General features: G+C 35.3%; 1 protein-coding gene across 2 annotated transcripts in view; it reads right to left on the reverse strand.

Annotated features, from left to right (window-relative positions):
• CSMD3 (CUB and Sushi multiple domains 3) overlaps positions 1-21811 on the reverse strand; it is a 1928297-nt gene that overhangs the window by 1339858 nt on the left and 566628 nt on the right. The window lies entirely within an intron of this gene.

Here is a 21811-nt window from a genome sequence, read left to right on the forward strand (position 1 = left end):
AGACTGTAAAGGATTGTAAAGGAGAGTAAATCTCTGAAAATGCAATATCATGTTAATTAAGAGTTTAAATGGTGTATGAATAGACTGCTGAGTATGGTTAGGTTTACACTAAATGGCTTGCTTAAAATTCATTGCTTAAACCATATTATCCATTGTCCATTGAATGGCAGAGGCTTGTTAATGATCAGCATACTATCAAGTCATTTCAATAGTTGTTTGCTATATTACACCATTTGCTCTGCCTTATCCTCAAATATTGTTAAATAGTTAAGCAAATATTGAAACTTAAGAGTATTTGAATCGATGTGCAAATTAAAAATAAATTTTGAATACAATTATTATCCACCATTAATACTCCATTTTGTCCATTTCATTAAAAGATATATATAGATATAGATACATTGTTCTGTTTTTCTCTCTGTTTAATATTTAATCTACCCAGCATGTTCACAATGCAAGTTATCTATGGGAAAATGAGAATAATAACCAAGTCATGAAAACTTAAGATTCATTTTATATATATATATATATATATATATATATATAAAATTGGTTGGCAGCTCAATTTGTAACCACTATGCTACCAGAGCTCCTTATATGTGGTGTGTTCCAATTCCAGCCACACTACCCAAATTCCATCCCTGAGCATGGAATTGGAAAGAGTTGGTCAGAATTGGTCCTTGAAAGCTGGAACCACAGCCGACCAAATCACCACTGAGCTGTATCTTGCTTGTTCTTCTATTAATTTTGCATATTATTATCTTCAATATCTTATTTTTGACCATTAATTGAGAAATCTCCAATACCTTTTAGAGTGAGATAGAACTTAAATAGGTCAATTATAACTCTAAAAGATACCAGAGGTTTCTTTCTAAACAGGAAAATGTTCTGTTTGACTTCATATACAGATTAAATGTTGCTCAGTCTGACAAAATTATGAGACATAGAGCATGATAATAATATTCTAACTTCATTATTTTTAAAGTAGTACAAATTAATAATGATTTTTACTAAGTCTTCTGTAACAGTCATTTTTTTAAGTTATGTGGTTTCCTGATCTACCCTACTAGATAAATCCATGAATAATTACAACTATTCAACTTGCTAATATTATTTGTAATAAAGAATTTTTTATATCAAGTCACTTATAAGCCCAAAGAGCACTGTGTTTGCTACATATTTATTGGAATATAATGCAGGGCTATGAACTTGTTGAGATTATACGACACTATTTTCTTTGGCAATAAATAAGTAGCAGGAGAAATTGCTTGTTTAGGTCATCTTTAGTGTGTGATAAAAAAAATATAGTATTTAGAGAATATGTGCCTTGCTATTTTTATTTTATTTTCAAATGCACTAAGAAATTGTATCAGATCATTAAAGTCCAAATTAGAGACAAATACCAAAGAGAAACTTCTTTTTCCTCAACTTTTTCCATTCTTATACCATTCCTACTGACACTAGTATGATGTTGATGAAAGTCAGGAGCTATTATATATAGCTAGACGAGCTGAAGATGTAAATTAAGTTCACAGAACTTAAAGTAGTTGTCTCTAAACTGGAATGCATATGATACATTAGTATTGGTATCTATTAGTGTTATTATTGTGTCAAAATATGTTGTTGTTGTTAAGTGCCGTCGAGTCGGTTCTGACCCATAGCGACACTGTACAGGGTTTCCGAGGGTGTAAATCCTTACGGGAGTAGAAAGCCTCATCTTTCTCCCGCAGAGCGGCTGGTAGTTTCGAACCGCTGACCTTAAGGTTCGCAGCCCGATTCGTAACCACTACGCTACCAGAGCTCCTTAAATATAGTAAAGTTATATTATGTGTTGTATACTACATTGTATGATGCATTGTATATGCTACATATCTATATTTATGAATATATACATGTATACTGCATAAATAAACAAATATTAGGAATAAATGCAGATTCAGAATGTTTTTCCTGATAGCTTTGCAAAATCAAAAGTTTGGAGATTTTGACTAGTTCTTATCTCAAGGTCAAAGGGCCTGAAGGAAAAATAAAAAGAATCATATTTTCTGCCTTTTCTGATATAAAGAAGATAAATAACCTTGGGTAAAATAGCCAAGTCGGAATTTCAAATGTTAGAAAGAAAATCCAAGACTTGCAATCTCATTAGTGCAATACATGACTTGAGACAATGTCATGTGCTCTGGAATCAGACTGACCGTGTTTTAACTTCTAGTCCTGCCACTTACTAAATGAGTAATCTGAGGAAGACAATTAATATTTAAAGCATTAGATACCTCATCCATAAAATGTGGAGGAATATTAGTACTATTATAAACAATTTAAAGCTTGTAATGTACATTCTAGAGGAAAAGAGAATCTTAAATATAATTCTAGAATATAAATATTACTATAGTTTGGTGTGGAGGCTGTGAATGTGAAAATTATAAGATGATGATAAAGAACAGCACATAAAAATAACATTTAAAACATGGAAAACAAGAGATAGACTATCCACAAAGTGAGTAACGGTTAAGTAAATATTTAGCTAGTCAGGGAAAATTAGTGACAAGAGTCTTTCCATGGCATTATTTAATGTCAGCATTTTTATCAACTGTGTCTTTGCTTCTTAACTTTCTGTGAGTCTTAGAATCTACAACATACCTAGTTTGAATTGGCCTTCCTATTATAGATCTGGAAGGAAAAAACCTCACAAATATCATCACGCACACCGTATGTGAATATAAATCAGAATGTACAATGTGCTCTCATTCCTAATTTCTCAAAAAAAAAAAAAAAAAAAGAAAAAAAGAGAGAGACTAAAACATGTGCTAGTTCATAATGTTGTATTCTGTCCTATAATAAAGTAGGTTTTGAGTTGAATTGCTGCCAATTATTTATATCTCATGGAAGAAAAAAGCCTAAAATTGGTTTAGCCAATATTAATGACTACATTTTGAAGGATCATCTATTAGACCTCCCATTCATTCCCCCCAGCAATCCAAGAATGATCTCCGCTCCCTATTGAAGCAACAAGGATTCCAAATTGGTTGTCTTCTTTTACTCCAAGAGTTTACTTGGGGAAATCAACATATAGAAAATACTCCAGTAGAAAATTCTAGTTTATTTCATACTCACGTTCTACTAGGACTCAGATTTTCCATCAATGATCTGTCCAAATGAGAGTCATTCTCTGTATACTAAAATAGAATTATAAAATTCTAGTATCTTGCTATTTTTGGTCACCCTATTCTTATCTCTCAATGAAAGGCCAGCATTAGAGGGAAATTTTCTTACAGTAAATCACACAGATGAGAACGGTATCTAACATGGACTTTATCAAGATTACCTTGATCTTGTTGGACTCTCAAAAAATGGTTGTCATAACTTTCTAGGCTAGCCATTCTGCCTTAATTAAACTGGCCCAGGAGATCACTTCTGAAGACATGGTTTTGACTGGACTTTTTCTTTTAAAGTACCACGAGAGTGGTGGTAGTGGTGGTGTGCCATCAATTTGGTTTCAACTCATAGTGACACTGTCTTGGTTTTCTGATGCTGTAAATCTTTATGGGAGCAGAGAGAGTCATCTTTCTCCCATGTAGCAGCTAGTGGATTCAAACTTCTGAGCTTGGGGTTAGCAGCAATACCCACTACACTACAGGGGTTCCTTCTAATGAGACTTAGAGAGCATATTACTGAAAGAACTTGTCTGAAGCCATCCACAAAGGCATGTTTAAACACATCTTGTTTGGGATAAACCCCTTGCATGTATGCACTGAAGCACTAGTAGCAAAACATTTTACTTACTCTCATATGTCTCTTTCCATTACTATTGATCAGGAGGTTCAATATCACCTTAAATTTCTCCAAAATTTACCAGGTACTTCCTCTTATTATGTGCCATTTTATTTGCACAGATTGCAGTAAATCCACTATCTATTTGCATCCAAATCTATGCAATTTACCCAATGTTTTCCTATAGCAACTACATTTAATTATTTATATTTTGAAATCTTTGACATAAAGAAGCAATTCATGTAAAAATCACATTAATGAAAATATATCAAGTGGAAAGCTAACACCATCTAGAAATTACTCCTCTTGTGGCCAGAGCCTGGCTTTTACTAAATATTTTTAACACCTTAATCCAGTGTCTTAAATGGTGAGATATTCAGGGTTTTCCCTCTGAATGAATATAGGAGAGAAAAAAAAATAATGTGTATGTATATCTGCATGTGTTTGTTTTATTTTAACATAAAACAAATCATGCACTTTTGGAGAAGAATTTCCTCATCAGGAACAGTGTGGCAGGTGAAAAAAAAAAAAAAAAACACATATATGAATCTATGGTTTTGGAAAAATTTTTATTCTTTGCATCTCTCCAGTATTCCATGATAGAATTTTTAGAAATTTTAGCATGATAATTTTTGGAAAATCTTAGTGATGCTGTCAGAAACTGCTTCAAGAATAGCTGGTGGATTGAAGGTGGAGCTTGTCTTTATATTACAACCATTATGAAAAGGCAACATAAAAAAAAGAGAGAAGAAATATTCTGAATATTAAGATAATAAGCAATATGATTATAGCCATAATAATAAACTAAATCAATATCAACACATTAAAAGCAAGAACTTAATAAGACTGAAAGTTAAAATGAATGAAGAAATATTCTGAAAATGAGATTTTGCATGAAGATAAATGTCTAACAGAAGTTAAATCAGAAGTTAGGTACATGAAGGCAATTTATAAGAAAAACTATTTCCTTACATAAATACTCATTTCTATATTTGCCATATTTAGAGACAGATTCCCTTTCCTAATGATTAGTTTCATTATTCTTCAACTCCCAATATTAAGGAATACTTTCTAAATTTAATTAAATTATATTTCAACACTTCCTCTTAATTCATCACTTTTTAGAGGTTTTTTTTTTTTTTTAACTCTGTTGAATTTAAATGAATTTAACCTTTAAAACTTTACTGAAATACTGTGTTTTTTCATATTTTTTTCCAAATAATTACGTGTGATTACACACAGATTCCTATTCTACTTAATTTCCTGTATCTGTGTAAATATAGAAATCATGGTTAGAGATAATGTTCTGATTGAGTGCCATCTTCTTACACAATTTTACATTACAATGGGAAAATATTCCTATTTATTATTTTGTCTATCTGATGGTGTTTTATTGTCATGATGGTTTCTTAAAAAATTGCACTTGATCAGCATAGGCAAATCATTCTTTAATTGTTCCTACTCTCACCTGCAGCGGAGTGGTTACGAATCGGCCTGCGGCGCAAGATCAGCAATTCAAAACCACCAGCCGTTCTGCTGGAGAAAGATGAGGCTTTCTGCTCCTGTAAAGATTTACAGCCTCAGAAACCCTGTGCAGGGTCGCTATGAGTTGGAACCGATTCCACGGCAAATAACCATCACCACCACTCGCACCTGCAACCTCTCCCTACATAATGTCTATACTGTGAGGGGGTTATTAGGACAACGATGGAGTCTTGGATAGCATTGTAGGATAAGCACTGCATTATAACCTATACAGGGTTGCTGAGTTGGAAAACAATAAAATATACCTTATTTTAATATTATAAACATTAGTAGTTTATTTTATTCAACTGTATAAGCTTATTAGCAAGTAACTATTTTAATCATTTTGATTTCACTTAGTTAATGATGCTGTTTGGTGTTTTATAGAAGGACTCTATGAGTCAGCATCAGCATGATGGCAGTGGTGTGGAGTTACATACAACAGATATAGTGTTCTTAAAGCATGTAAGGTTTACTGGACACATAACATGCAAAAATGTTACTAAGTATTGGCCTCTAAGTACATATCTGGTCCATAAGAAAACCTGACAGTATGTTATTGCCCAAAATGTCTAAGTAACAAACTGCATAAAGATCACTGAAGTTATAGAAAAGGATACTAGGTTAGATAAAAATGAGAAAACCAAAACTCAGAAATGAACAAATGAAAAAGTACCTGTTTAAAAGAGTCTCAGAATGCATAATTTCTTCTCACTGAGTAAGTCATTAGTTTAAGGTGGCAGAATATTGAATTATTGGTAAATTGATAAAGATAATTCAGTCCATATAAATATTTCTAGCTACCTGGTTCATCTCACTGTCTAGTACAAGTTGATAGCATATTGCTAAAACTACTACAATGCAGCAACCTGGTTTTAGTGCCACTTAGAAACAATGATTGCATTACAAACTTTTCAGACAATGAAAATGATCTTCAGGGAAAAGATATGTCCTGAACACATGGCCATCAGTATTATCAATCCACCTTGAGGACCGAAAATTACAGAATTGACTGAAATGCAGTATAGTGATGTAGAATAGATTTAAGATCAATGACCTAATCTTTAAATCTGTAAAGTGTTGAAGTTTATATATTTTGGATCCATAAAAATATAAAATACATCTTAAAAAAAAAAAAAACAAAAAACTAAAAACAACCTCATTGCCATCAAATCGATTCTGACTCATCATGACCCTGTATAGGATTCCTGAGGCTGCAAATCTTTATGGGAACAGAAAGCCTCATCTTTCTCTCACAGAGCCGCCAGTTGGTTTCAACTGCAGATTGTGGTTAGTAGTCTAGTGCTTATCCTACCATACTGCTAAAATACACCAGAGCTCCTAAAATACACTCTAATTGGATGCAATCTTTAAAAGAGTTCCAGGAATACTAGATACTGAAATGGATATAAATTCACAGAAAATACTGTAGTAGGAAAAGCCTCCTGGGATAACCAGATTCATCTCATTGATTTTCAAAGGCCGTATACAAAATTTTCTTTAAAACTCTCAATTATTCACCTAGAAAAAGAGTGCTAATATGAGTTCATACATGGTGTGCTTATGGCTTGAAAGAGTTAATATGGCTCTTTAAAATAATAAATGGCCTGAGCAAATCTCCCACAGCACTATCCTAAAATCACCAGGGCAACATTCTACTTCGGTGGTTTAAATGTGCCTGGTGGTTTGAAACATAATTGCACTTCTCTGGACACCTAATTGACTGCAAGGGACTGAGGTACTTTGAATACAATTTCATTACTTTTAATTATTGTTCAGTGAGGTGTTCCAATATTTTAAAACAAACTTTTCATGTGAAATCTCATTAAGAGGAGGAAAAAAAGAAAGAAAAACTAGTAAGTTTTTAAAAATTATTATTAAAATTTAAACGTCACCTCATAATTAGTAGAAAATTTGGCGTGAATCTCCAAGTGAAATAATCTTTATTTATGATGAGACTGACTGAGGTACAGTAAAATGGAAATATTTTACAAGTTAAAAATAAAGATAATAATAGACAAAATGTACTCAGTGCTCATGCTGGGCCCCATGTTGAGTTCTTCTTTGCAAGCCCTCATATTCCTATGATGTAGGCATTGATGCCAAGCTCATTTAGCCAAACAAAACTTCAGTATAGAAAATTTAAATAAGTTGACCAAGATTCACAGCTGGGAAGTAGTGGAGCTAGAATTCAAAGCTAGGCAATTTGACTCTAGTTACACTATTAACTATTAGCAAAACCAAGGCTAAATTACCAGTAATTTCAGTGGCAACAGTGCTTCCTGCTTAGTGTACATGTTCTGCTAAATATTTCTTATACATTCTTATCTAATCCACACACACAAAGTCTATTTCTCTCCCTATTTTTACTTGTCCATAGGACAGGAATCATGACCCAAGTACATCTTGCATTCCATTTACATGTAATATTAATTCCCTTACATAAGAAAATTGTTGCAAATATGATTAGTCAGACAGTGGCCATTTGTTGGGCCATCTTTCGAGACTGGCAGAAACATTATAACTTAAATCCCACTGCCAGACTTCTTAATATTCCTTTTTGCTTCCATGGTTAAATGCACCTGGTCTTTAGGACTGGGTCAACAATCTTCTTTGTATGCCTGGTTCAAAAAGTCAACGGAGATTTTTTTTTGCCACAAACAGCAAATAAAAATTGGGGACATATAGCTTATGAGGCCAAACACAAATTTTAGGACTAAGTCTCCTGCACCATCCAAGCTCCCAATTACATATGTAATTCCAATTGTTAAAAAGAAAAATATTAGCATATTTCATTTTCTGTTTGAATTCTGATGCTTTTATGGCTAGCCGAAGCCCACAGTGAAAAAGTATGTAAGCAGTCTATCAAGAAAATTACACTCCTAAATAAATGATGAATTAAAAGAGTATCATAGAAGATTTCAAAGAGCATCTCAAGAAGACAAAGTAAAATATTATTATAAAATGTGTGAAGACCTGGAATTAGAAAACCAAAAGGGAAATATGCTTAGATTTCTCAACTGAAAGAACTGAAGAACAATCAAACCTTGACTCGAAATAATGAAGAATTCTATGGGCAAATATTGCATGTCACAGGAAGTATCAGAAGAAGATGGAAGGAATATACAGAGTCAGTCACTGTATCAAAAAGAATTAGCTGAATGTAAACCATTTCAGCAGATAGTATATGATTAAAAACCAACAGTACTTAAGGAAAAAGTCCAAGCTACATGGAACACACTGATTAAAAACAAGGCTCCAGAAATTGATGGAATACAAATCAAAATGCTTCACCACACAGATGTAGCACTGAAAGGGCTCCTTTGACCATGCCAAAAATTTTAGGAGAGCTAAGTTGCCAACAGACTGAAAGACATCCATATCTATGCCCATTCCCAAGAAAAGTGACCCAATGGAATATAAAAATTAGCAAACCATATATTGCATCAGTACACTGACAAGGAATTTCCATAAATTCAAACCAGATTAGAAAAGGATTTAGGATGAGAAATGTCACCGCATATGTCAGATGGGTCTTGTCTGAAAGCAGAGCATACCAGAGAGATGTCTACCTATATTTCATTGACTATGTTAAAGGATTTATTTGACTTTGTGGATTATAAAAATTATGGATAACATTGTGAAGAAAAGGAATTCCAGACCACTTAATTGTTCCTTGGAGAAACCTGTACATAGACCAATAAGAAATTATTCAAACTGAACTAAAGTATCAGGAAAGGTGTGCATTAGGTTTGTTTTCTTTCACCTTAATTATCTAATCCGTATGCTAAGCAAATAATTTGAGAAGTTGGATTACATGAAGAAGAACATAGCATTAGGACAGGAGAAAATCATTATCAATCTGCAATATACAGATTGTACAACCTTACTTACTGAATGTCTAGAAGACTTTAGCATTTATTGATGCAGATCAGAGAATATAGCCTTCAATAAAGATTACACTTCAGTAGGAAGAAAAAAAAAATCATCACTGAATCAATAAACAATGTCCTGTTAAATGGAGAAAATATTGAAATCCAGGATTTCATTGTATTTGGATCCACAATCAATGTCAACGGAAGCAGACATCAGAAAATCAAAAGACATATTACATTGGGAAAATCTGCTGCAAAATTGCTCTTTTAAATGCTCTTTAAAAAGCAAAGGTATCACTTATTGGATGATATTTTCAGTCACTACATATGCATGTGAAAGCTGAACAATGAATAAAGAAGACTGAAGAAGAATTAATGTATTTGCATTATGATGCTGACAAAGAGTATTGAATATATCATTGACCTCCAGAAGAACAAGGTCCAGTGGTTGTACATTGGCTTGCTAACTATAAGACCATCAGTTTGAATGCATTAATTGCTGTACAGGAGAAAGGTGAGGCTTTCTGATCTTGTAAAGATTTATAGGCTCAGGAACTCTATACAGAGTCACTATGAGTGAGAACCAACTTGACAACCAAAATTAACAAATCTATGTTTTTGTGTGTAAGGTGTGTCTCTTGAACACAGCATACTGAAGGATCTTGTTTTCTTATCCTTCTGCCACTCTCCATCTCTTAACTAGTGCATTTAATCCATTTACATTCAGTGTAATTATCAATGTTGCTGTTGTTGTTAGGTGCCATTAAATCAGTACCGACCCATAGCGACCTTATGCACAGCAGAACAAAACACTGCTTGATTCTGGGCCAACCTCACTACTGTTGCCATGCTTGAGTCCATCGATGCTGCCACTTGGTCAATCCATCTCGTTGGGGGTCTTCCACTTTTTCTCTGACCAACCAAACATGATATCCTTCTCCAGTGCCTGGTCCCTCCTGACAATATGTCCTAAGTATGAGAAATGAAGTTTGGCCATCTTGGCTTCCAAGGAGCACTCTGGCTGCACTTCTTCAAAAATGGATCTGTTGGTTCTTTTGGCAGCCCATGGGACTTTTAGTATTCTCCTCCAACACCATAATTCAAAAGCATCAATTCTTCTATGACCTTCCTTATTCACTGTACAGCTTTCGCATGCATATGAGGTTATTGAAAATACCATGGCCTGGGTCAGGTGTACATTAGTCCTCAAGCTGACATCTTTGCTCTTCAACATAAAAAGGTCTTGTGCAGCAGATTTGCCTAATGCAATACATCGTTTGATCTCTTGACTGCTCCTTCCATGAGTGTTGATAGTTGATCCAAGAAGAATGAAGTCCTTGGCAACTTCAATCTTTTCTCCATTGATAAGAATGTTGTTTATTGGTCCAGTGGTGAGAATTTTTATTTTCTTTACATTGAGATGTAATCCATAATGAAGGCTGTGCTCTTTGAGCTTCATCAGTAAATGTTTTAAGTTCTCTTCACTTTCAGAAAGCAAGGTTGTATCATCTGCATATCACAAGATGTTAATGAGTCTTCCTTCAATCCTGATGCCACATTTTTCTTCATATAACCCAGCTTCTCGGATGATTTGCTCAGCATACAGGTTGAATAAGTATTGTGTAAGAATACAATCTTGTCACACACCTTTTTTAATTTTAAACCATTCAGTGTTCCCATGTTCTGTTCGATTATCAATAGGTATGGATTAATTGCTGTCATTATGTTTGCTTTTGTGTGGTACTGCTGGTTTCTTTGTTCTGCATGTCTTCCTGTGCTGAGTTCATGCTTTTATGTTCTTTCATGTTATTTTCCTCATAGTTTTAATGTTTCCATGTTCTTGGAATTTCATTTTCTTTGTATGTTGTGAAGTATTAATTTTCTTTGTGTTTAGCTTATATTCTATTAACTTTTCTTTAAGAGAGTCTATTTTATCCTGTAATCTACCTGACCTTCTCACCACCTGGATCTCTGTTCCTATGTGGTTACCTTCTTTCACATTGTAATTGTTTTGATCATAAACTGACCCTCCCAGATCCTATGAATTTGTTCTTATAGTTTTCTTCTGTTCTCGATTCTTCCACAACAAAGCTTTGTTAGAAGAAGCCATAGCCTTCATTAACTGGATGATGGCAAGACTTCATTTCACGTACACTGGACCTGTTATTTGGAGGGACTAGAGAAGAACATCATGCTTGGTAAAGTAGAAGATCAGGGAGAAAGAGAGGGTAAAAAAGGTGAATTGACACAGTGACTGCAACAGTCAGGTCAGTCACAGGGAAAATTGTGAGGATTATGTAGTATTGCGCAATGTTTCCTTCTGTTGTACATTGGATCAATGTGAGTCCCAATCAAGCTAAGGGAACCTAACAGCAACAATAAATTTGAATAGCTATGGTGTGTGGAAAAAGATGAAATGATTAGCAATTTACCAAGATCTCAAACAAACATACAAAAACAAATAAATGAATAAACAAACAAACACAAGGTCAACAAAGAAGAAAAAGTCTATGTGTATGAACTTCTTCCCTGCCAAATTGCCAAATCATCTGAATTTACAGCATAAGTGTATACTTGATCTGTTTTGTTTTGTTTTTTAGAGTAGATCTAGTCTAGGAGTCCTGGTATGGTGCTGTTTGATAAGCGCTCCACCATAAGGTTGGTTGAAACTGCAAAGTCAGTAGTTCAAACTCACCAGCTGCTCCTTGGAAACTCTATAAAGGGTCGCTATGAGTCAAAACTGACTTGACGACACTTAACAACTACAATCTGTTCTAGGTAAGTGTTCTGATTTTATAGTGATGGAAACATACACCGCATAGTATAGAAATTCTCTAGGCCCTTACTGTCTGCAATTTTGGAACACAATGCCCTTCCCCCAATTCCAGTATCCACTAAGTTCTGGTGCAGTCCCTGTGTGCTCCTGTATTTATAGTATGAGGGTGGTAGTTATGTGCCATAGAGTTGTTTCCAAGTCATAACAACCCTATGTAGGATTTCTGAGGCTATAAATCTTTATGAGAGTAGAACACTTCATCTGTCTCCTGTGGAACAGCTGGAAGATTCAAAATAATGACTTGTGGTTAATGGACTAGTTTATAACCCACTACACTACCAGGGCACCTGGTATTTGCAATAGGAGCATGGAATTTGAACTTTCAAAAAAGAAACAACAAAAATTTTGTATTTAAAAATTCATGAATGTAAACCAATGTGTATTTTGAGAACTAATTTAAACGAAATGTTCTTCATTTATTTTTCTTTAGTTGAGTAGCATTCTGTTTGTGAAACCAAGCATCGTAAAATCAAGGAACCTAAAATCTGACTTAGAGTGGTTCTGCTAAGGAGGGATGTACTGCTCTTGTGTAGGAAGGAATGCAGAGGTAGTATAATTGCTCAGGAGAGCTTAGAAGATTACTAGTGTGATGCTCTGGGTTAATTCATTGGACTGCAAATTCATGTGAACTATAAAGTCAGCAGTGGAAGCTCACCAATCGCTCTTCAGAAACCCTACACAGGGTCTCTATGGGTCGGAAGTGACTCGAAGGCACTTAACAACAACAACAGTATTCCTTAGCTTCCAATATCCTCCCCCTTTCAGTGCACACTAAAGACAACATTTTCCTTCCCTTTTGTAAATAGGCAGGTCAAGTGACTAATGCAGATCAATAGACTAAGAGTGGGAAACATGTACCATTTTCAAGCTAAGGCAGTGAAAGGCACATCATGATGCTGTTTGTTGCTTACTTTTCCTGCCTTCCTGGCTTAGAAACCATATGCTGAGGAAGCATTTGTAAAATAGCAACAGTCTGGATCCCTGAGTAACTGCTTAAAAGACAGTTGCCCTGGAGAGGAGCTGATGCTATAACTGACTTTGCTTGAGTGAGAAATAAACCTCTGTTTTATTAAGCCACTGGGTTGCAAGGGCTAATTTGTTTCACTCCATAGACTATCCCTAGTCTGATCCATATGGCTTTCACCATCGTGTTTGCAGGAGGATAACTGCTACCCTTCTTACCACCATTGCCTCATTCCAGACAGGAGGGTAGGAGGAATGTAAAAGAGAAATAGCCAGACAATTTAAGCCATGTCGGCCTTTTCAAACTGTTCTCCCAGAAAGCAACCTCAGTAACCTATACATAAATCCCTCTGGCCAAAACACTTTCACATGACCATTCTGGCTGCATGAGAGTAATGACTATTCTAACTACTCTGTTATTACAGGAAAACATTATATTACACAATCAATCAACAGGGTCAACCATAATTTCATTCTCCTAGAAAATAGATATTTCTAAAAATTTCAAAGATCTTTTAATTTCCAAATATTTCTTTAAGTATTTATTTCTTGATTATGTTGAACTTTCAAATCTCATTGACATTATTTCTGACCTGAAACTATCTAATTGTCCTGCATTCTTAAAACCTCTTTTTATGGGTTCTTGTCTTCCATCTCACAACTTTTCAATTTTGTTTACTGATTTCTTTTCCTGTCCATATCCTAAAATTGCCAGCCCTTTGTTCTTATTATTTCACAGATGAACCTGTATCTCATCTATTCTTATAATTTTACCTAAAAATTATTCACAGTCTCTTCTAAATTTTAAAATTCTGCCAATAATGCCTTGCCTTATTTTTTGGGAAGTCAATATTTAAGACCTAAATGCTTTTTCCTCCTTCAAACTTCACTTTTTTTATATTCCTCATTTCATTACAATCAGAAAACTTAGTTTCTCTGTTAAATTTGTTCTTCACACTGACCCCATCTTACTGTGAAATAATTTCTTCTAATTAAATTTAAACCATCCTATGGAGCTCTGGTAGCGTAGTGGTTACGAATCGGGCTGCGAACCTTAAGGTCAGCAGTTCGAAACTACCAGCCGCACCGCGGAAGAAAGATGAGGCTTTCTACTCCCGTAAGGATTTACACCCTCGGAAACCCTGTACAGGGTCGCTATGGGTCGGAACTGACTCGACGGCACTTAACAACAACAACAACAATGGAGTCCTGGTGTGGTGCTGTGGGCTAACTAAAGTACTGAACTGCAAAGTCATTTGAACCACAAGGTTGGTGGTTCAAGCACACCAGCTGCTCCTTGGAAACCCTACATAGGTTCGCTCTGGGTTGGAACCGACTCGACAGCACTTAACAACAACAACAAACCTTCAAGTGTGGACTCCTGGTGTGGTACTGTAGGATAAGCACTGGACTGCATACTTAAAGGTCGGTGGTTCAAACCTACCAGCTGATTCTCGGAAACCCTGTATAGAGTCGCTATGAGTTGGAACTGACTCCCCAGAATTTAACAACAACCTTCAAGTGGACTGCAAATTGATTCTTGTTCTCATGATGACTCACAGGAACCAGTTATTCAAAGTTACTAATCTGTCACCCTTGCCTCTAGCTTGTCTCCATTTTCCTCCATTGCCATAAGGATCATTCCAATAGCAACTCTGATTATGTTACTCACTTCCTTAAAATTATTTGACATTCCCAACCTTCCAATTATTCTTTGGAATTAAAGCTAACCATATTATCAAGATACTTCATGCCTCCTATAGTCAATAATGAATCCTGGTGTGGTGCTCTGGGTAAATGCGCTGGACTGCAAAGTTAGTTTGAACTGCAAGGTTGGGGGTTCAAGCTTACCAGCCACTCCTCAGAAAATCCTATACAGGGCCACGGTGAGACATAACCTGACTTGACAGCACTTAACAACAACAATAGTCAATAAGGAGTCCTGGTGTGGTGTTGTAGGTTAATGTGATGGATTGCAATGTAGGTTTGAACTGCAAAATCAAGATCAAGTTCAAGATCACCAGCTACTCCTCAGAAACCCTATAAAGGATGGCTATGAGTCGGAGCTGACTCCATGGCACTCAACAACAACATAGACAATTATGTCTCGGGAACTTTCACTTATCATGAACCAAAGCACACATCATCTTTGAACCATATTAAACTTCATGAACTCTCTAGATAAACATGGTATTTTGTCTCTGAGCTATTACATTTTTTCTGGTTATTGTTGTTTTTTCTTATCCATACATCTATTTCATTTTTATACTCTTTGAAAGCAAAGACACTAACTTCCTTTTTCCACTCTATCTAATTAAGACGCTTTTTATTTCCTTCTTTTTTTTATCACAATCTGTCTTGGAATCTAGATATAAAGTCATTCTCTGAAGCAAAGGATAGGTTTTCTTAAAGACTTGGAAGATAAAGATAATGTCTCATTTCAAAGGAATGGATAGGCAATTTTACTTTCCAGTATAAAACTAAAAACTAAAAAATAAAAAACCTGGATTCCCTTAGTACAGAATTTCTCTCCTCTGAGGGGGCTTTGAAAGATTTTTTGGAAATATCCCATTATCTTTTTTTTTTTTTTTTTTAAGTTTTTATTGTGAACTGAGTGATAGTTTACATGGGAGAACATCAGCTTTACACCATCATTTCATTGCATTGATTACAATCCCCTCTGTGTATCACCATTCAACAGTATTTGCTTCCATTCCCTCTTTTTTGTTTTGTTTTGTTTTGAGGGGGGTGTACATAAAAAAAAACTCGGGAAAATACATTAATTTAAACAACCAAAGGGCACATTCTGCAAGCCTGCCTCCTAGCCACCAGCACCCAGTCCCTCTCATTCCATGAGTCCAGAGTCCTCAGCTGCTCCCTCTCTCCATGTCTTCATCTCTGCCTCCATCTCTGGTGTCAAGGCTTCTCTAGATAGGGTCCCACATTCCACTTGTGCTCTTCTCCCTCGATGGTCCTAGGATTCCATTTTCTTTTAAGTTCATCTTCCACTAACTTTTTTAAACCCCTTTGTATAATGCAACCCACTGCATATGCAAGTGTGACTTTGCTTTTTTTGTGCTAACTTGTGGGAATGAGGGTAACAGAAACCAACACATAGTTCAAGCTATGGTGTGAGATTAATAAAGTCGTTTGACTCTGAAGCTGGTGTTTCATGTTTTTTCATACCTATTTGATACTGTGCCAGTCTAATTTGTAAGTTGGCAAGAATGACACGATCTATACTTCTTCACAATCTTTGTCAATGTCTTCCACTGAGAATTATGGCTGAATTTATTTCCTTATGTTCTTCAGTTTTGTCCCTAATTATAAGCTTTCTTCAAGACTTTGTTGAAATATACTGCATCTGTGAGCTTCCCTTAATTCAGAAAGCCATTGTCTGTTTTTCCAGTTCTGCTTTATGCATACAGGTTTCCTACACTATCTGAATGTAAAGCATTTCTGTGCAAATATTCATAAGACAAAATGGTGTAAAGCAAAGAACTAATTGTCATTAATTCATATAGGAATCATATTTTAGCATTTCTAAACCCAAAAATAACCTGCCAAATTATATGAAATAACACATGAACCTAAAATAACACTAACAAAATGTTCACAGGCAGCACACAAAGTTATGGTAGTTTGAGGCTAAGATGCTGAGTGTAATTCCCAGGGCAATAAGTTGGTGATCCTACTCTTGCTGCTCAGGATTACACCCTGCCTTTTAAACAGCTCACTAGAAAATAAACAGAACACTGAACAACTATTTGCTTTTTTTTTTTTTTTTTTTGTAAAAATGAAAATCCTCTTTGGATTTCTTTCGAATAGCAAAAACAGCTACTTAATGTAAATGTTCATAAAAGTGAAGTAGGATAAACCAAACTTTTGAAAAGCAGGGGATACCTTATCTTTTATGTGTTTGTTTGTACATCTATCCTCCTTGCCAAATTGCTACCTTATTGCTAACGCTATTGCCTGCTTTATGACCTACATAGTGCCTGGTATGTAGTAAACACTAGATGACTCTCTCTTAATAAATGAAATTATCTATAAAAGATTAGTATGCAGTCTCTCAAAAAATATGACTTAGAGTCATTCATAAGTATACACAAACAACATTTTTTTTTCCTGTTGGCCTAGCATCTCTAACCTTGCTTCCTACATGAAGAAACACTTTATTCTGACTGTTTCTCTAAAATTGTAATGCATTATTAATTCCATCTTCTTAAGCAAGTTGCCTGTAATTATAATTGTCTTTCTAAAAAAGAAAATGCAACAGCTGCACCTACTCTGAAAATGGATCCTTGGAGAATGCAATTAAGTTATTTCAATTTGGAAACTGAATATTATCAAGAGCTATGGGATGTATAACCTTAAGGCAGACCTTTCTACTAAGTTTTTAATAGTAAGTCATTTGCAGAAACCTATGTAGCTAGAAAATGAGAATGTAAAATGTTAGCATGCTCTAATCAGAGGCTTAATAAATAGAATTATGTATCATATAATCTTACACTGTATGGTTAGTTAGAACCTTTAGTAGACCATAGAGCAAGAAAGGTCAAAACTATATATTTACTGCTTCTGTGACTCTCCTTGCAGCTTGATTTACTTTGTTTTATGGCCTCAGAATTTCCCTACAACTTGGCACAAATATTGAATGATTATGTTTTTTCAAGTCACAAATTAATCTCAAAAGAAAGTCACTACACATTTCTAATCTCTCCATAAAAGTCAATTACAAAAACATAAACTAATTTCTATAGATCATACCTTCATAAATGAAAACAGAAACATGGGGAATTATCATTAGGGGAAACAAAAATTGTAAAAAAATGTCATGAAACATTCACTGCTTCTTAGTTCTTAAAAACCTGTTTTGGGTAAAGGCCTCCATTTTATGCTGAAAAGTTCAATGTATTATAAAAAACTGATATTAGCAAGCATTGGTTCTAAGCAAAGTAAAGGCTAGGTAAATTGTTATTTGATGAACACGCCATTTAATGTTAATAACACTTAGGAAATACTGATGAGCTTGTCCGTGAAAATAGAAGTCTGATATTAAATATTTTAATAATCATCTAGTTTAATCACAATTGACTACATGAAAACCCTAGGACCAATAATCAGTGTCTAGCCTTTGAATGAATCACTTCAAAGATAGGATTTTACTACCTTACCAGCAATCATGTATATTTTGAAAAGCCCTATCATTTAAAATATCTACTTATCTTGAGCCAAATTTTCTCCCTTTATAATTCATTACATTTCACTCTATTTTTAACATTATTTGAATGAGTTAAATAGAATTCCTTTTTATAATCAATATGTTAAAACATTGGAAAAAAATCTCATATGACCATTCTAAGTGTTAAATTGCTCATAGTTAAAATCACTATGAAATGATTGCAATATACATGGAAGACTAATAGGGTCATAACAAATTCCTTTCTCAATGAGTGAGAAAAGGGAATGAATATTTGAATTTGTTTAAAGATAAGGGTGGTAAAATATGCTAATAGAATTCAAGGTAACTCTTCTAGCTTAACATATTTTAGTCTTACCCAGTAATATTAAGAAAGTTAGGACTAGTATATGTTAATATTGACCCTCACACGGAAACAAGAAATAGTTGAATAAAGTTGAAAAACTTCCACTTTTATAAATGAAAAAATACCTAGAGAAGATAGATGTGATGTATCAGTGATACACAACAGAGGTCAACATTTGTATTGAGAACAAAAATACTGAATACTCTTGTAAATTCTGATACTCAAAAGATTGTGTGACAAAGAAAAACAGTATCTATCTATCTATCTATCTATCTATCTATCTATCTATCTATCTATCTATCTAGATGATAGAGGTGGTGGTTATGTGCCTGAGTTGATTCCTACTCATAGCAACCCTGTACAGGGTTTCCAAGCCTGTAAATCTTTACGGGAGCAGAAAGCCTCATCTTTCTCCAGTAGAACGGCAGGTAGTTTCAAACTGCAAACGTTGAGATTTTCAGCCAGACTCATAACACTATACTACCAGAGCTCCTTAGATTGATAGACAGATAGATAGATAGATAGATAGATAGATAGATAGATAGATAGATAAACTTTATGTAACAGTAATGAATTTTCTGGTATTTTAAAGTATCATGAAGTATACTGCATTTTCTCTTGAATTCATCTTTGAAACTTAAAGAAATTTAAGGAAAACAAAATAAAACTGAAAGTAATACTTTATAAAGTTAAGGGTAAACATGGATTCATTTTGTGATATAGAATTAATATCACAGAAATAAAAATATATTCAAGTAGATTTTAAGAAAAAATTCCTGGATACTAGATCTCAAGCTATCTGCTATCTATCTATCTATCTATCTCTCTATCTATCTACCCATCTGAGTCTAAATAAGGTCAGTGGATTCTATCAAAATCAAGTTCCTGGTTCGGCTATTGTACTATAGTTGGGCATGACATTAACTGTGGAGAAACCGATTAATATAGAAAATAAAGAATACATTCTTTAAAATAAAATCCTATTATGACATATTTGATAACAAGAGTCTGAAGATCTCTTTGTATTTACCTTGTGAAGAGTCTAAATGCTCTCTATGTTATTTCATAAAAACAAATTTGAAGGGAACCCACAGAATGGGACAAACTCTTTTGCAATGACACATCAGACAAGGAACTTATTTCTAAAATATATAGGAAACTACAACTCTACAAGAAAAAGACAAATAACTCAATTAAAAAATGGGCACAGGACATGAACAGACATTTCACCAAGGAGGAGATCCAGACAACCAACAAGCCTATGAAGAAATGTTCACTATCACTAGCCATTAGAGAGATACAGATCAAAACAACAATGAGATATCATCTCACACCAGCAATAACAGCAAAGATCAAAAAAGTAAAGGACAATAAATGCTGGCGGGGATGTGGAAAGACTGGGACAATCCTGCATTGCTGGTGGGACTGCAAAATGGTCCAACCTCTATGGAAAGTAATATGGCGCTTACTCAGAAGGTTGGAAATAGAAATACTGTATGACCCAGTAATTCCTCTACTTGGTATTTACCCACAAGAAAAACGAGCCATAACACAAGTAGATATATGCACTCCAATGTTCATAGCAGCACTATTTACCATAGCAAAAAATATGGAGACAGTCTAAGTACCCATTAATTGAAGAATGAATAAACAAACTGTGGTCCATACACACAATGGAATATTATGCTACCTTGAAGAACAACAAGGAAGCTGCAAGCTATCACATAGCATGGATGAACCTTGAGGACATTATGTTGGGTGAAATTAGTCAGTCACAAAAGGAGAAATACTGCATAGGACCACTACTGTAAAAGACTAAGAAAAAAGAACCCACACTAATTTCTTTGCTGGTTGCTAGGATGTAGGGGGTGGGGTGAGGAGAGAGAGGGGAAGGTGGAACACAGGGCAGGCAATAGACACAGGATAGTTTGGGTGCTGGGGAGAGGGGCAATATACAATAACTGGAAGGGGAATGAAAGAACAAAGTGGATAGGAGAACAATTAGGCAGGTTTACATGGGATAAGTGGGACAGAGGTAAAGAATGATGTATGCACAACCTTGGAACAGTAGAGCTCTGGGATACAGAGATTGAGACACAGTTGGAATGGGGAAAAAGGGGGAAATAATGTTAATGTTAATATGCTTGGCTGTCTTTTGAATCTTGGTTTCCCTTTCATACCATTTTAAAATAGACAATGGAGGGAGAGAGAAAGGAGTAGCCAGAAATATCACCATAGAAAGCTTGTAAGTCCGTCTTCTGCCTATAATTGATTGGAATACCTAAAATAGGCTAAAATGTGCCCAATGAAGGAGGCTTCCAGGGGAGCCTCTGCATTACATGAGACTATAGGTGGAATCCTGGACAGCATCCATAATCTTCAGAGGTAGAAAATGTCCACTTGAAAGGACAGGCAGACCAGCCTGTAGTGGCTAGAAGAACAGAACACACTTCTTGAAAGAAAGACCAACAGGAGAAATACAAAACAATATAAGCAGACCGTCTGATTACTACAAGAACAAGCAAGTTTTTCACGCAGAAGACATCAAGGCAAGTGGCTGGGTCCCCTCAGAGCAAACACCCTTCCAAGACTAAGACTCATTGGAATACATGCTCTGATTGGTGACCACATTCATCACCAATAAGGGGAAGTGAGGGAAAAACAGCAATGAAGCTGCGAGCTAAGCCCTATAACATTCAATAGATTCCTGTTAACCCAGGTGGAGATCTGGTTGGCCAGCAGTGTAGCAAGACCTGGGTACTCTTCGGCCCAGAGTCAGTGACATTAGCCACTTAAGACTAGAGTGGAGAGTGAAGTGTCCAGCTGTAAGGAGAGAGGGCATATGCACAAGAACACCCACATTTGCAGATAATACCCATTTGACCTGGCTTCAATGACTGGATGATGAAAGCTCAACTAGAAGAAGAAAGAAAAGGAAACAAAGAGTAATCTGATGCAATTTGATGAACTTGACCTACACCTATGGATGCAGCAGGGAACAAATCTTTACAGTGAGGACCATTCCCACGCCCTCCATACACATATTAGACAGGGATGGATAACTTGGACATTGGCTACTCAAAGTGGGGGGGGCTACAAAGGCAAGAAGTGACTGGCTTACAAGCTTTTAAGAGGGAACCTGGTGCTAGGGAGCGTGGCAGAAGGCAGAATCTCCAGTAGGTACTATTCAATCTGTCTGGGTGGAGCTGATGAAAGGAGATACAGATGGGTAAATCATGATACTGTAGTAAATAATGCTTATCAGGACGGATTATGAGGGTTGGAAATGCAAA

This window comes from Chrysochloris asiatica, unplaced genomic scaffold, assembly GCF_000296735.1.
Source record: "Chrysochloris asiatica unplaced genomic scaffold, ChrAsi1.0 scaffold00001, whole genome shotgun sequence".
NCBI lineage: Eukaryota > Metazoa > Chordata > Mammalia > Afrosoricida > Chrysochloridae > Chrysochloris > Chrysochloris asiatica.